This window comes from Meriones unguiculatus, chromosome 19 (genome assembly GCF_030254825.1).
Source record: "Meriones unguiculatus strain TT.TT164.6M chromosome 19, Bangor_MerUng_6.1, whole genome shotgun sequence".
Taxonomy (NCBI): Eukaryota; Metazoa; Chordata; class Mammalia; order Rodentia; family Muridae; genus Meriones; species Meriones unguiculatus.
In genome coordinates, this window is record NC_083366.1 from 45,194,832 (window position 1) to 45,207,081 (window position 12,250).

General features: G+C 40.9%; 1 long non-coding RNA gene across 11 annotated transcripts in view; it reads right to left on the bottom strand.

Moving 5' to 3' along the window:
- Positions 1-12,250, bottom strand: part of LOC132649337 (uncharacterized) — a 414,614-nt gene that overhangs the window by 76,894 nt on the left and 325,470 nt on the right. For 8 of the 11 annotated variants that reach the window (XR_009587757.1, XR_009587762.1, XR_009587759.1 and 5 more), the window contains one exon: positions 7,183-7,300. The exons of 1 other annotated variant lie outside the window; for it this stretch is intronic. This is a non-coding gene — a long non-coding RNA (uncharacterized LOC132649337). Of the gene's footprint in view, positions 1-7,182; positions 7,301-9,441; positions 9,521-11,613; positions 11,828-12,250 lie in introns of those variants that run through there. 2 more of the 11 variants (XR_009587763.1, XR_009587764.1) reach the window with 2 other exon arrangements.

Sequence of the window (12,250 nt, forward strand, 5' to 3'; positions counted from 1 at the left end):
ACCTATTTTAAAAACAAAAACAAACAAAAAATGAATAAAAAATAAAAATAAAAACTGCCAGATCAGCAACAAGCACTCCAGCCTAGGAAGCAGGCAGCATAACTGGAGATCTTTATCTCTCCCTCTTGTCTAAATCCAATACCAGTCTCTTCTCCACCTCTGCAGGAGACCAAATACTGTGGCCTCCTCTTCCTCTCTGACCCCACCTCCAGTAGAGCACACAGATCTTCCCCTCCAAACATCGTTTCCCCCACTTACCACTTTAATCAGAGCCCTAACACCAGCAACCATTCCCTGGGAATCCTCAGGATACTCTGGCCAGAGCAGCAGATAGCCTAGCTGCAGATCCAGTCTCCTACTCTCACAGCCCAGGTCTGTAGCAGACCACTGCTGTAGCGTCATCTTCTCTCTGCCCCCATCTGTCGTGGATAACAGAGATCTTCCCTTCCAACCTTCCTCCGAGTTCATCCTGTTATCGCAGACCCCAGCTCCAACAGGTAATCCCTGGGGACCTGCCAGCTAAACATGCCAGAGAAGCAAGGAGGCCAGCACAGCAGATAGGTCAGCTTCATCATATTTTCACTCTTCCTTCTCTTCTCTATATCCAAGGCCCTAGTCTCACCCACAGCTCTGAGAGAGTCTTGCCAAAGCCCATCCCCATTACAAACTGCCAACCCTCAATACCTAGAAACACATTTGACTCAAAACGTCCAGTGGCCTAACCTAGCAGGAACCCAGAAGATTTCCCCAACAGGAAACACTAAGCAACCCTACCCTACTAAGAATCAGGGAAGGCAACAGAAACCAAGAAACAAAACACCCGCCCAACAAAGACAAGACCAAATATCAGCACCTAGACTTACAATAATTCTAATTCAAGATGCTGAAACAAGAGCGTATATATAGTCAATACAGCCCATAAAATATGTTTCCACTAGAGTCTAGAGCCCAGCAACAATACCACAGCAGGCCCTGAAATTTGCAAGAGAGGTGAGTCATAAGAAAAAGACCTTAAAATAGCTCTTATGGATATGATAGAGGTCCTTAAAGAGGACATGTATAAAACTCTTAAAGAAATCTATGAAAACACAAACAAACAGTGGAAGAAAATGGATAAAACAATTCAGGACCTGAAAGTGGATATAGAATCAATAAGAAAACCCAAACTGAGGAAAATGTGAAAATAAAAAATTTAGGAACTTAAACAGGAAACTCAAAGGCAAGCCTCATGAACACTGGAATACAAGCACTGGAAGAGAGAATTTTGTTGTGAAGACACAACAACAAAAGAAATGGGTACTCCAGTAAAAGAAAATTTTAAATCAAAAAACAAAATAAAACTCTAGCACAAAACATCCAGGAAATCTAATAACTCAAAAATAAATAATCCCAGAGCAGAAAATCAAGAGGAAAGAGGGAAAGGGGGAACACACAGACAGCAAAATAATAGGAATCAACAAACAGCTCATTGATATCTCTCAACATCTCAACAAGGGTCTCAATTCACCAATAAAAAGACACAGACTAACAGATGGATATGAAAATGGGATCCAGAGGATGGATATTGCCTCAGGGTAAAAGGATGGAAAAAGATTTTCCTAAGAAGCCAGCTGGTGCAGCTATTTTAATATCTGGCAAAAATAGATACAGCGAAGGACACTACATACTCATCAAAGGAAAAAAATCCTCCAACAGGACATTGCAATTATTAACACCTATGAAACTAACAAAAGGACACCCACGTTCATGAAAGAAACTACTACAGCTTAAATCACATATTGACACTTCCGCAGTGATGGTGGGAGACTACAGTACCCCACTCTCGCCAATAGACAAGTCAACTAGACAACTAAACAATGAAATGTGAGAGGAGCTAACTGGCTTTAAACAAATATTTATAGAACCGTTCTCCCAAACACAAAAGAATATACCTTCTTCACAGCACCACACAGAACTTTCTCCAAAAGTGACCATATTCTTATACATAAAGAAAGTCTCATTACATACAAGGAAATTGAAATAACCTCTGCATCCTATCTGACCACAAGGAATTAAAGCTCAATATCAACAATAGAGATCTTACAAACTTGTGGAAACTGAACAACTCTCTACTGAATGAAAATGACTCAAGACAGAAATGAGGAAAGAAGTTAAAGACTTTTTAAACTTGAAAGATGAATACACAACATACTCAAACTTACGGGACACAGCAAAGGCAATTCTAAGAAGCAAGTTCATAGCATTGAATGCCTACATAAGAATTTTAAAAATTAAAATTTTTAATTTTAATTAAACACCTGAAAGTTCTAGAACAAAAAACAAAAGATCACATCCAAAAGGAGCAGATAGCAAGAAATAATCAAATGTGGGCTGAAATCAATAAAATGGAAACAAACAAAACACCAAGAATCAATGAAACAAAGAGTTGGTTCTTTGGAAAGAGTCAATAAACTTGACAAACCCTTAGCCAAATTAATTAAAGAGTAGAGGAAAAAAAAAAGATCCAAATTAACAAAATTAGAGGAGAAAATGAGAACATATTGACATAGAATATATATTAAAAACCTGGGTTCCACCAAATTGGAAAAATCTAAAAGAAATGGGTGCTTTTCTTGATACATACGACTTAGCAGAATTAAATCAAGATCAAATAAGCAAAGCAATATCCTCCAGTGAACTAGAACAAATTAAAAAAAAAAGTCCTCAACAAAAAAGAGTTCAGAATTTAGTGCAGAATTCTACTGGGCTTTCAAAGAACGGTTAATGCCAATACACCTCAAATTACTCTATAAAAAAGAAACAAAAGAAACATTGCCCAGTTCATTTTACAAAGCCACAGCTACCTTGATACCCAAATCACATAAGAAAGAGAATTACAGACCAATTTTCCTAAAGAGATGAATAGATGAAGAAACTGTGGTACATTTACACAATGGAATACTTAGCCATTAAAAAAATAAAACAATGAAATTTGCAGGTAAATGGGTAGAACTAAAAAACATCATCCTCTGTGAGTTAAATCAGACCCAGAATGACAGTTATCATACGTATCTGCTTACATGTCTAGATTAAATTTTAAGACAGTGATAACTAAGCTATAATCTGTAGAACCACAGAGGTTATGGATAGAATAAGAGACTGGGGTGGGGGGTTCTGATAAATCTTCCTAGGAAAGGGAAATAGAATAGATAGTCATAGATAGCTGGGGATGGACTGGGAAGATCAAGTTGGGATTTGGAGTGGAGAGGAGGGAATATAGGGAGAGACAGATAAATTAAGAGCCATTTGAAGGGTAGCATTGAAACCTTAAACAGTGGAAGCTTCCTAAAGTATACACATATATGAAGGCAATCTAAATGATACCACCAAATAATGGGTAGACAGAGCCCCAACTGGCCATATATTGTCATGCAATGAAACTTCCAGTTCTGGGATACAACTGAGTTTTTGACCAAAGGGGTCTCATGGGAACACCCAAACAACCCAGGATATAACAAAGACTGTATGTTGCTCTCCACAACTCAATGGCAACCCATTGCTGAAGAGAACATCTCCAGAACTCACTGAACATGAAGAAGTTGATACCTACATAGAGCCCGCACTCCTACATTCCAGCATCTAGCATGAGGAAAGTACTAGCATGCTTCTTTTGTAGCATGCTATCAAAGAAGAAATGTGAACATCAGCTAACTACAAATCCTCAACTACAATTATCTCCAGCCTGCAAGATAGCTAGTGCAATGGAGATTCAAAACTTGTGGGAGAAACCAACCAATATCTGATTTGACTTAAGGCCCATTTGGCAAGATAAAACTTATACCTACTTGAATGACCAAGAACCTGAGACTAGATAGCCCAGGAACCTAGGGAAAAACCAAATACTAATGTTATTATATAGTAGTGGGTAGGAGTAGGAGCAGTAGTAGCAGCAGCAGTAAATAACAACAAGAACATCATAGCAATAAACTTATTCCTAGCAATATTCTCCAATGCTCATAGGTCAGCGCCATGCTCAGCCATCATCAGAGACGCTTCCTCCCACAGCAGATGAGAACAGTCAGACATTTTGAAAAGAAAGATATTGAAACACTCAGACCTAGACAGGATATCACCCCCAACCCCCATGGCTCAGGGAACCCTGCTGAAGAACAGGCAGAAAGAATATGAGTCAGAAGGGATGGAGGGCCACAAGAAAACAAGGCCTCCTAACCACAGCAAGACTGGAGAAGCGCATACAAGCTCAGAGACTGGGGCAGCATGCACAGGGACTGCAGGGATCCACACCAGATGGGCTCCTTGAACTGGAAGGAAGAGGGGACACGTGCCCCCATCCCTCACCCAGAACTATTTCCAGTTGATAGCCACTTGAAAATAAAGATTTGGTGTCTTACGGAGAAGCAAACTACTCCTAAGTGCAGGGTATGTGCCCAGCAGTCACTGGTAAACAGAACACAAGATCAGCAACATTGTCGGAGGTTCCTTGTCTCCTAAGGTTGTGCCAGAGCTTTTTTTTGTTTGTTTGTTTTTTCTAATGGTTTTTTAAATTTTTATTTATATAGTTTGTCTGTTTTTATTCTATAAATCCTTTGCATGTATATTATGGCTCTCAGTTAAGTATTTTGATGAGATTCCTCAGTGTGAAAACTAGTGAGTCTCTGCATCTATATCTGTTTCATGTGCCTTTTCTTTTTTTTGGGGGGGGGGAGGGCTCTTTTCCTTTTGTTTGTTTTGTCCTATCATGATGTATTTAGCAGAGTTTTTTTTTTTAATTAAATCTTATTATTATCCCGAAAAAGCCTGTTTGTGTTCTAATGAGAGACAGAAAAGGGGTGGATCCAGATGGGAGGGGAAGAGAGGAGGAAGTGGGAGGAGTAGAGGGAGGGAAACCGTGATCATGTTATATTATGTGAGGGGGGGAAACAAAAGGCCATTTTAAAAAAAAAAAAAAGGGGGGAGAAAAATGAAAAAAAAAAGACTTCCAAATTTGAAAAAGGGTAAAGCATGTTTTCTGTGTCAGGATCTTATATATAAAGCATAAACATCACACATGCCATAAAACTGTTAAACTTAAATTCAATAAAGTCTATGCAAAAATTATATCTGTATTTCTCTGCAGAAACAATAAACACCCTCAAAAGGAAATTATAAAAATGATTTCATTTACAGTAGTAAGTATAAAAATAATGAAATACTTAGTAATTAATTACTAAGCTGAATATTTGTATAAAACATTGATCAAATAAATTAAAAACATAAATGGAATTTTATTCCATGTTCATGGACTAGAACAATTAATCATGCTGAGACATCAATTCTACACACAACATTGCATGGATTTAACAAAGTCCATGCCAAAATCCAAATGAAAGTTTTGCAGAAATAGAAAATCGTCCTAATAGCCAAGTGGATTTATAAAAAAATATATACATAGGAAAACAATCAAAACAATCTTGAGAAGGAACAAAGCTAGATGAATTCCTAGATGAATTCTTATACTTTGGGATAGTGAGATGGCTCAGTAGGTAAAATGCTTACTATCTTACCTGAGGATTAAAACTCAGACCCTTAGATCCTGTATATGGTGGTTTGAATAAGAATGATCCTCATAGGCTCATATATTTGAATGTTTAGGAGAAGCACTATTGTATAGGATTAGGAGGTGTGGCCTTGTTGGAGAAAGTATGTCACTGAGGGTAGGCTTTAAGGCTTCAGAACTCCATGTCGGCCCAGGCTCTCTCTTCCTGCTGCCTGTAGATCCAGATGTTGAACTCTTAGCTCCTGCTCTAGCACAATATCTGCCTGCATGCCACCATGCTTCCTGCCATGATGGTAATGGACTACACCCCTAAAGCTGTGAGCCAGCCCCAACTAAATGCTTTCTTTTATACCAGTTGCCATGCTCATGGAATCTCTTCACAGCAATAGAACACTGATTAACATAGCATGTAAAAACTAGGTGGGCATAGCAGAGTGCCTGTAATCCAGCTGAGAGACAAGGAATATCAGGAACAAGCTGGCTAGCTAGACTAGTTGATAACAGAGGTCTGGATTTAACTGAGCCTTTGCCTCGATGAAAAAAATGAAGAGTGATGAAGGAAGATAGCCAATGTCAACCTCGGGCCTTACACCCAAGTACACATGTGTGCATATATACCCACAAACATGTGAAAATATATGTCCAAAACCACACTCACCATGCATGCATATATATGCAAAAAAAAAAAACATGAACAAGCTCTATCAACCAAAGCACACTGGTACTGACAAAGCACACATATAGAAGGAACACACACACACTCATACACACACACACATATCAGAATGCAAGAAAAATAATCCTTGCATTAGCTACTTTTCCTTATGTGACTAAATATGTGGCAAGAAGCAATTTAAGGGGAGACGGGCTGTTTCTGACTTCTAGGAGATTATTTCATTATGGTGGGGAAGACATGGAAGTGGGAGGGAGCCGAAGGGAGCACCTTGCATCCACAGGCAGGAAGCACAGACTGAATGGGAAGTATGGCTGGCTACAGGGCCTCAGGGCCTGATGGAAGTATTTCTAATGATATTTCCTTTAATAAAACTGCACACGCACACATATACACTTACTGCTATCGCAGAGGACTCAGGTTCAGTTCTCAGCACCCACACTGGGATGTTCACAACTCCCTATAATTCTCACAGGATAAAACACTATCTTCTAGCCTCTGTGAGCTCCTGAACACATGTTGCACATAGATTCACACAGAGACACCACACACACACACACACACACACACATAATCTAAATACATATGTACGTATACACACACAAGTAAAAAAGAGCTCATTACACAACTTCTCTACCTAAACAGTCACTTTCAGAGAGACGAAAAGAAGATTGGTTGGCCTCAGGAAGTGGGGGTGAAGTGGGGATGGGGAGTGAGTTGTTTAACAGTTTCCACTGGGAAAGAGATGCAATTGGGGGGAAGGAGAAGGCTGGGAGTGATGTTTAGAGAATAGTGTTCAATCCTTAATGCCACTGAATATTTTAAAGAGTTTACAGTGGTCAATATTATGACCCACATAACTCTAAAAGGTGGAAAGGAAAAGGAAGGATTGGGGGAGGGGAAAGCATGGGAAGGAAGAGCAGTGAAGGCACAGCGGGCCTTGGATGGTCAGAATCAGAGATCACACATGTACCTCCACAACTTCGGAGAACAAGATGGAGGGCCACACTGGCCGCCGTCTGAACTAGTAATAGGGGTGACAGTTTATCTTCTGAGAATGATGGACAATCGTCTCATTTTGCAACAGGAACCTGTAATGAGATTCATAAAATAGACCAAGTGACTACATGAAGGCAAGGGAAAGTGTACACAATCTACTTTTAAATATTTGTTCTCCCAGCCTCGCACCTATTCAGTAAACCTCACATAAGCAAAGTCAGGACGATGAACACTATTCGGATGACAAGAGTCATCCTTCAGGTAACTGCCGGTTCTGAATAGAAATCATACTGCATATGCACCATACTGCATTGACATTCATGATTTCCGTCATGACAGTCTTTTCCTACAAACACTGATAAACAAATTAAATATAATAAAATAAAATGCCTCCTTCAAGGACATAGGAAAGTTATATTTTAAAGCCAGGTGTGGCATACTGCTGAAGGTGAGAGCATATTTTGTCAACTGAGGCTAACTAAAATGGAGGAGCATTAAACAAGTGAGAGGAAATGAAAGTCAGGGGAGGTGAACGCATACAGAAACTCCTACCGGACTCTGAAGAGAGACATGCAAGGCACCCCCACAAATCATTTAGGGTATCAGCACCTCAGCGTGTGAGGGCTGATGTCATGTCCTGTGAAGGCCCTTTTATTCTCTTTACAATCATATTTAAGATTTAACCTCAGAAACAAAAATCAAGAGCTGGGAATTTGCTTCAACGGTTGAGCATTTGCCTTGCATGTGAGAGGCCCTGTGTTCAATCTCCTGTGCCAGCTAAGCAAGTAAGAATCCAAAGAATATGAATCAAGGCATGAAGAAGAAATTATGGTGGGGAAAGGTTAATAAACTGATTTCCTGTCATCTCTTTTTTCTCTAAATCTAGAAAATGAATAACGCAAGCCCCCCCCCCTCAAAAAAAAAATCTGAGGAAAAGAAAGCTTTCTTCATCCACATTAACTTTACAGAAAAGAACATCCTACAGATTGTGTCTACCTTCTAAAATGTGATAGATGACAGCGAGTAAAAGCCAGGGTCTGAGACAGATCATCAGATCATTTGGTTCTTAATAGACAGCTGTTGCCAATGTGTGCCTCAGCCCACACTGCAATCCTGAAGCGTACACTCTGGCGCTGAGGTTATTAGGCAACTCAGTGAAATGGGACAGAAAACCCCCCAAGGATCCAGAGCTCCAGAATCTGCTAGACTCATTTCCACGCTCACCCGGGAACCCAGAAAATCACTTTCAGATGCAACCCAGGACAGACACTGCCTGCCAGGAGAAGCTCGGATGTACACAGACTTCCCCTGCAATCCCCCATTGTGCCCTTCCAAGCTACCAGTCTTTTTCTTTTCTTTCTTTTCTTTTTTTCTGGAAATTCACAAACTTCTTCCCCTCACAGCAAAGCTTTATTCCAAGGCTGCCCACTGCCCATCTTTCTCTATCCATTAAGTGCCTGGAAAACATAAGAAGGGGAAACAAAGGGCAAATGCCAGTCTGTGACCTCTGTCTGGATTTAGCCAAGCATGATGTGTGAATCAGGTGTGTGGAATGGAAGTTTCCATGGCAACGAGACTGCCAGCCAGGCAAGGCCTTCACATACTCTTTCTACCATGGTAATAGAAACAATGAGGCCACCTGAGAGACCTCAGCAAAGAGGGAGGCAGCCAAGTTCAGGGTTATCCAGTGACTGGGAGGACCTGGGTGTGCATGAGGTCCTCCCACAGCCCTAGCTCTGAATTCTTTCCTGTCAGCAGTTACCTATGTCCTATCACCACCCTTTGCAGGTAGAAAGCGTGATCTCTCAAGAGAGTTGCTGGAAAGTGAAGTGGAGAAAGGACTAGGGAGATGTATTTAGCTAACGAGACATCTATGTCTGTCAATGTGTCGGGTAACTTTGACCCATTCTGACGACACTAGGTACCTACTTGGCAGAAGTGTTTCCGTCTTCTGGAAGTATCTTTGCCTTACCTCTCAGTGTATTTTGGTTCGTAAAGTCAGACCATCAGAAACGGATCCTGAGCTACATTTTGTATTTCAGAAGTTTAAAATTTTGCACTAAATTTTAGTGTATAGACACACTACAATTATATAAAACTTAAGAAAAACAAAAGTAGAAAAAGAAGAGGGATAAAAAGCAACTAGCTTGTTTTTTTGTTTTTTGTTTTTTTAAGTCCCATGCGTTGGCAGAAAGGAAAAAAAAGCATACAATTTTAATGAAATCAAAGCTTGCCTGGGCTCATATGGAGGCCCGCCAGTTTGTGCTGAGCTGAGCTTCTCAGATCTTAGACAGGTCATCAGCAGGCTGTATCTAGAAGAAAACTGGAAGACAGTAAATTCCACTTCCCCTCTCCCCACTGTTTTTAGCTCTGCTCTAAGGAGGGTTTCAATTCCTTCACAGCATCACTCCTTGGGCTGAGGAAAAGTTCCTCCTGCTACTTCAGTTGAAGGCCCTGCTTCAGCAGACTGTGACAAGCCCGCGGTAAGTGGCCTAACCCTCCCAGTGCGCCCGTGGAATGTGTCTCACCACACCTGACCTGACGGGCACCCAGAGGCCGCCTCCTGCCTTTCAGACGGTTCCGTGTGGGGCCCTGGGAAGCACCCACTGCCAAGCGTTGTTGACTGCACCAACCACCCCTGTGCAGCTTCATCCACGGCAGTTCACCGTGACGATGCACATTGAGGGCAAATGCAGTGACTTTTAGTTGCCGTCATACAGGAGGACCCTTCATCAGCCCGAGATAAGTCAAACATTCCAGAGGATGCTGAACCATGCTGAATATTAAACCCGGTGCACACTCTGCCGTCCCTATATGTCTATATCCACTCTGTGCGTGCATCGCGCTGCTCCTGTATGTATCTGCTTCTGAAAATGTTTAACTTGTAAGTCAGCAGAGTAAGCGATTAACAGTAACAGAGAAGTTACAACAAATACCATATTTTATTTCAAAATATTACTTATGGGAATGTCTGCCTCTCTCCTTTCCTTGCTTCAGTTCCCTTCTCCTCCCATCTCAAAGTATCTTAATTCATCACTGTACAACAATAATATTTTCAGATCATGGTTGACTACACCAGATGGAAAACTCAGAGCTACCGGTAAATTTACTCTTGTACTCTCTCACCTAGCCCTTTTACTTACTGATTCCTGCATTTAGCATGTAACCACTTCTCAATATTTCTGCTCAGACATTATTCCTTTTAGGAAGCCTGTCTTTGCAAAATGTTATAACCTTCCTGTCCTTCTGAACTGGCTATTACTCTCTGGGTATGTCTGGAAGAGTGCTTCCAGATGTTTAACTGACAAAAAAAGGACCTGTTTTGCATGTGGTCAGCACTGTGCCATTAGGTGGGGCCCCAGATCAAACAGAAAAAGGAGGAATCCAACTGAATACTTGTCAGTGCCACAGACCGAGCTGTTCCCAATGTCTTGCCTTTCCCACCTACCATACAGGATGCATTCCTCTAAACGTGAGTGAGCATAAAGCCTATTCCCTTGACTTGTTTTTTTTTTTTAATCAATCACAGAAAAAGTAACTAATACATAATCCAAGACACAACTTCATGCATTACCCTCCAACTCCCATTCAACTGGAGTAAGGTGGAGCTTTGTCTACGTTCACTTCAGCCTTGGGATTGGCATACACTAGCAGCCCATGAAGATGTACCAAAAAGGAAGGAATGAAAGAGTGAACACACAGGAATGAACAGAGCCTTCTGCTGCCTCTTAGGCCCATAACCTCAGAAGAGTTACTTCAGCTCCAAGAACCTGAGTCCCTGGTTTGAATGGTGAAGCACCTGCCCAAGATTTTGTAGATCCATCAAACAGGATCTTGTACGAGAAATGCTCTGTGGAAATTTGAATAAATCTTCATATTAGGCACTTCCTTGTAGGAGGCTAAGAGGGAAAAGAAAAGGATCCATACATGGCTACAGGGACAGCAGTAGTCACAAAATGATGAATGGAGTCACAAAATCCACTAAAAATTCTAGAAATGACTTGTAGGTTTCCACATAGAGCACCTACTGACTCTGCTCTCTGGTCCACTTTGGACCTAGAAATTGTTGGTCACAGATTCTCATTTATAAACCCTAATAAATGTGACTACAAATTTAATATGTCAATTAGAGAGTGCTTGGGACTAGGGGACTGTTCAGAGTGCCATTTGTTTTTTTTCAGGTTTTCCAGGATATGAAATCACAAAAGAAAAAATATAGAGCATCAAGTCATCACCTCTGAAGTTTTAGATAGTGGGACATTGGCTAATTTTCAAGATGTTTGGATAAAGTACAGAATCTGGAAGACTGAGAATGGAACTAGGTCTTTGATTCTTCTTACTCTGAAAGCCCAGTGTTCTCTCTTTGAGATGCTACCATGCTCGTGGATCCATAACAGAGCACACCAGATGGAAAACTCAGAGCTACAGGTAAATCTACTCTCATTCTGATAAAGTTCTGACACTTCTCGCACTAATAAAGTCCTTCTTAATCATTTTCTTCTGAGCTTGGGTGTTCCTCTCATCACCCCACAATCGTTTTCCTCCCTTTGTGCTTTACCTTGTATATGAGGCTCCATTCCTCGATGTGGGAGGACCTCCCACAATCACTGGAACCGAATCTGGAGGGCCAGAACAGGGGCTAAGTACGGGTTATAAAACACATGATTTCGTATAGAAGGTCAAAGCCAAAAAGTGTATTAAGAGTCAGAAAACAACATCAAAACTGTTGCCAAGAAAACAAAACTGTGTGAGAAAATTGGCTTCCTGTTCAATTAATGATGGTGTTGTATTCTTGTGGATCTTACATGACCCCACTCAAAGCCTCAAATGCTCATGGCCTCCAGCTGACAGTACTATTGGGAGTTGATCAAATCTTGAAAAGAATAGGCCAGATGGAGGAAAGGTACACCACTGGAATATGATCTTAAAGGGAAGGGATAGTGGTACCAGGTCCCATCTTCCCTCTCTGCTTCTTGGCCACCATAACGTAAAGATCTTTTCTCTGCCTTATATTCCCCACCATGAGATAACAGCAGAAAAAG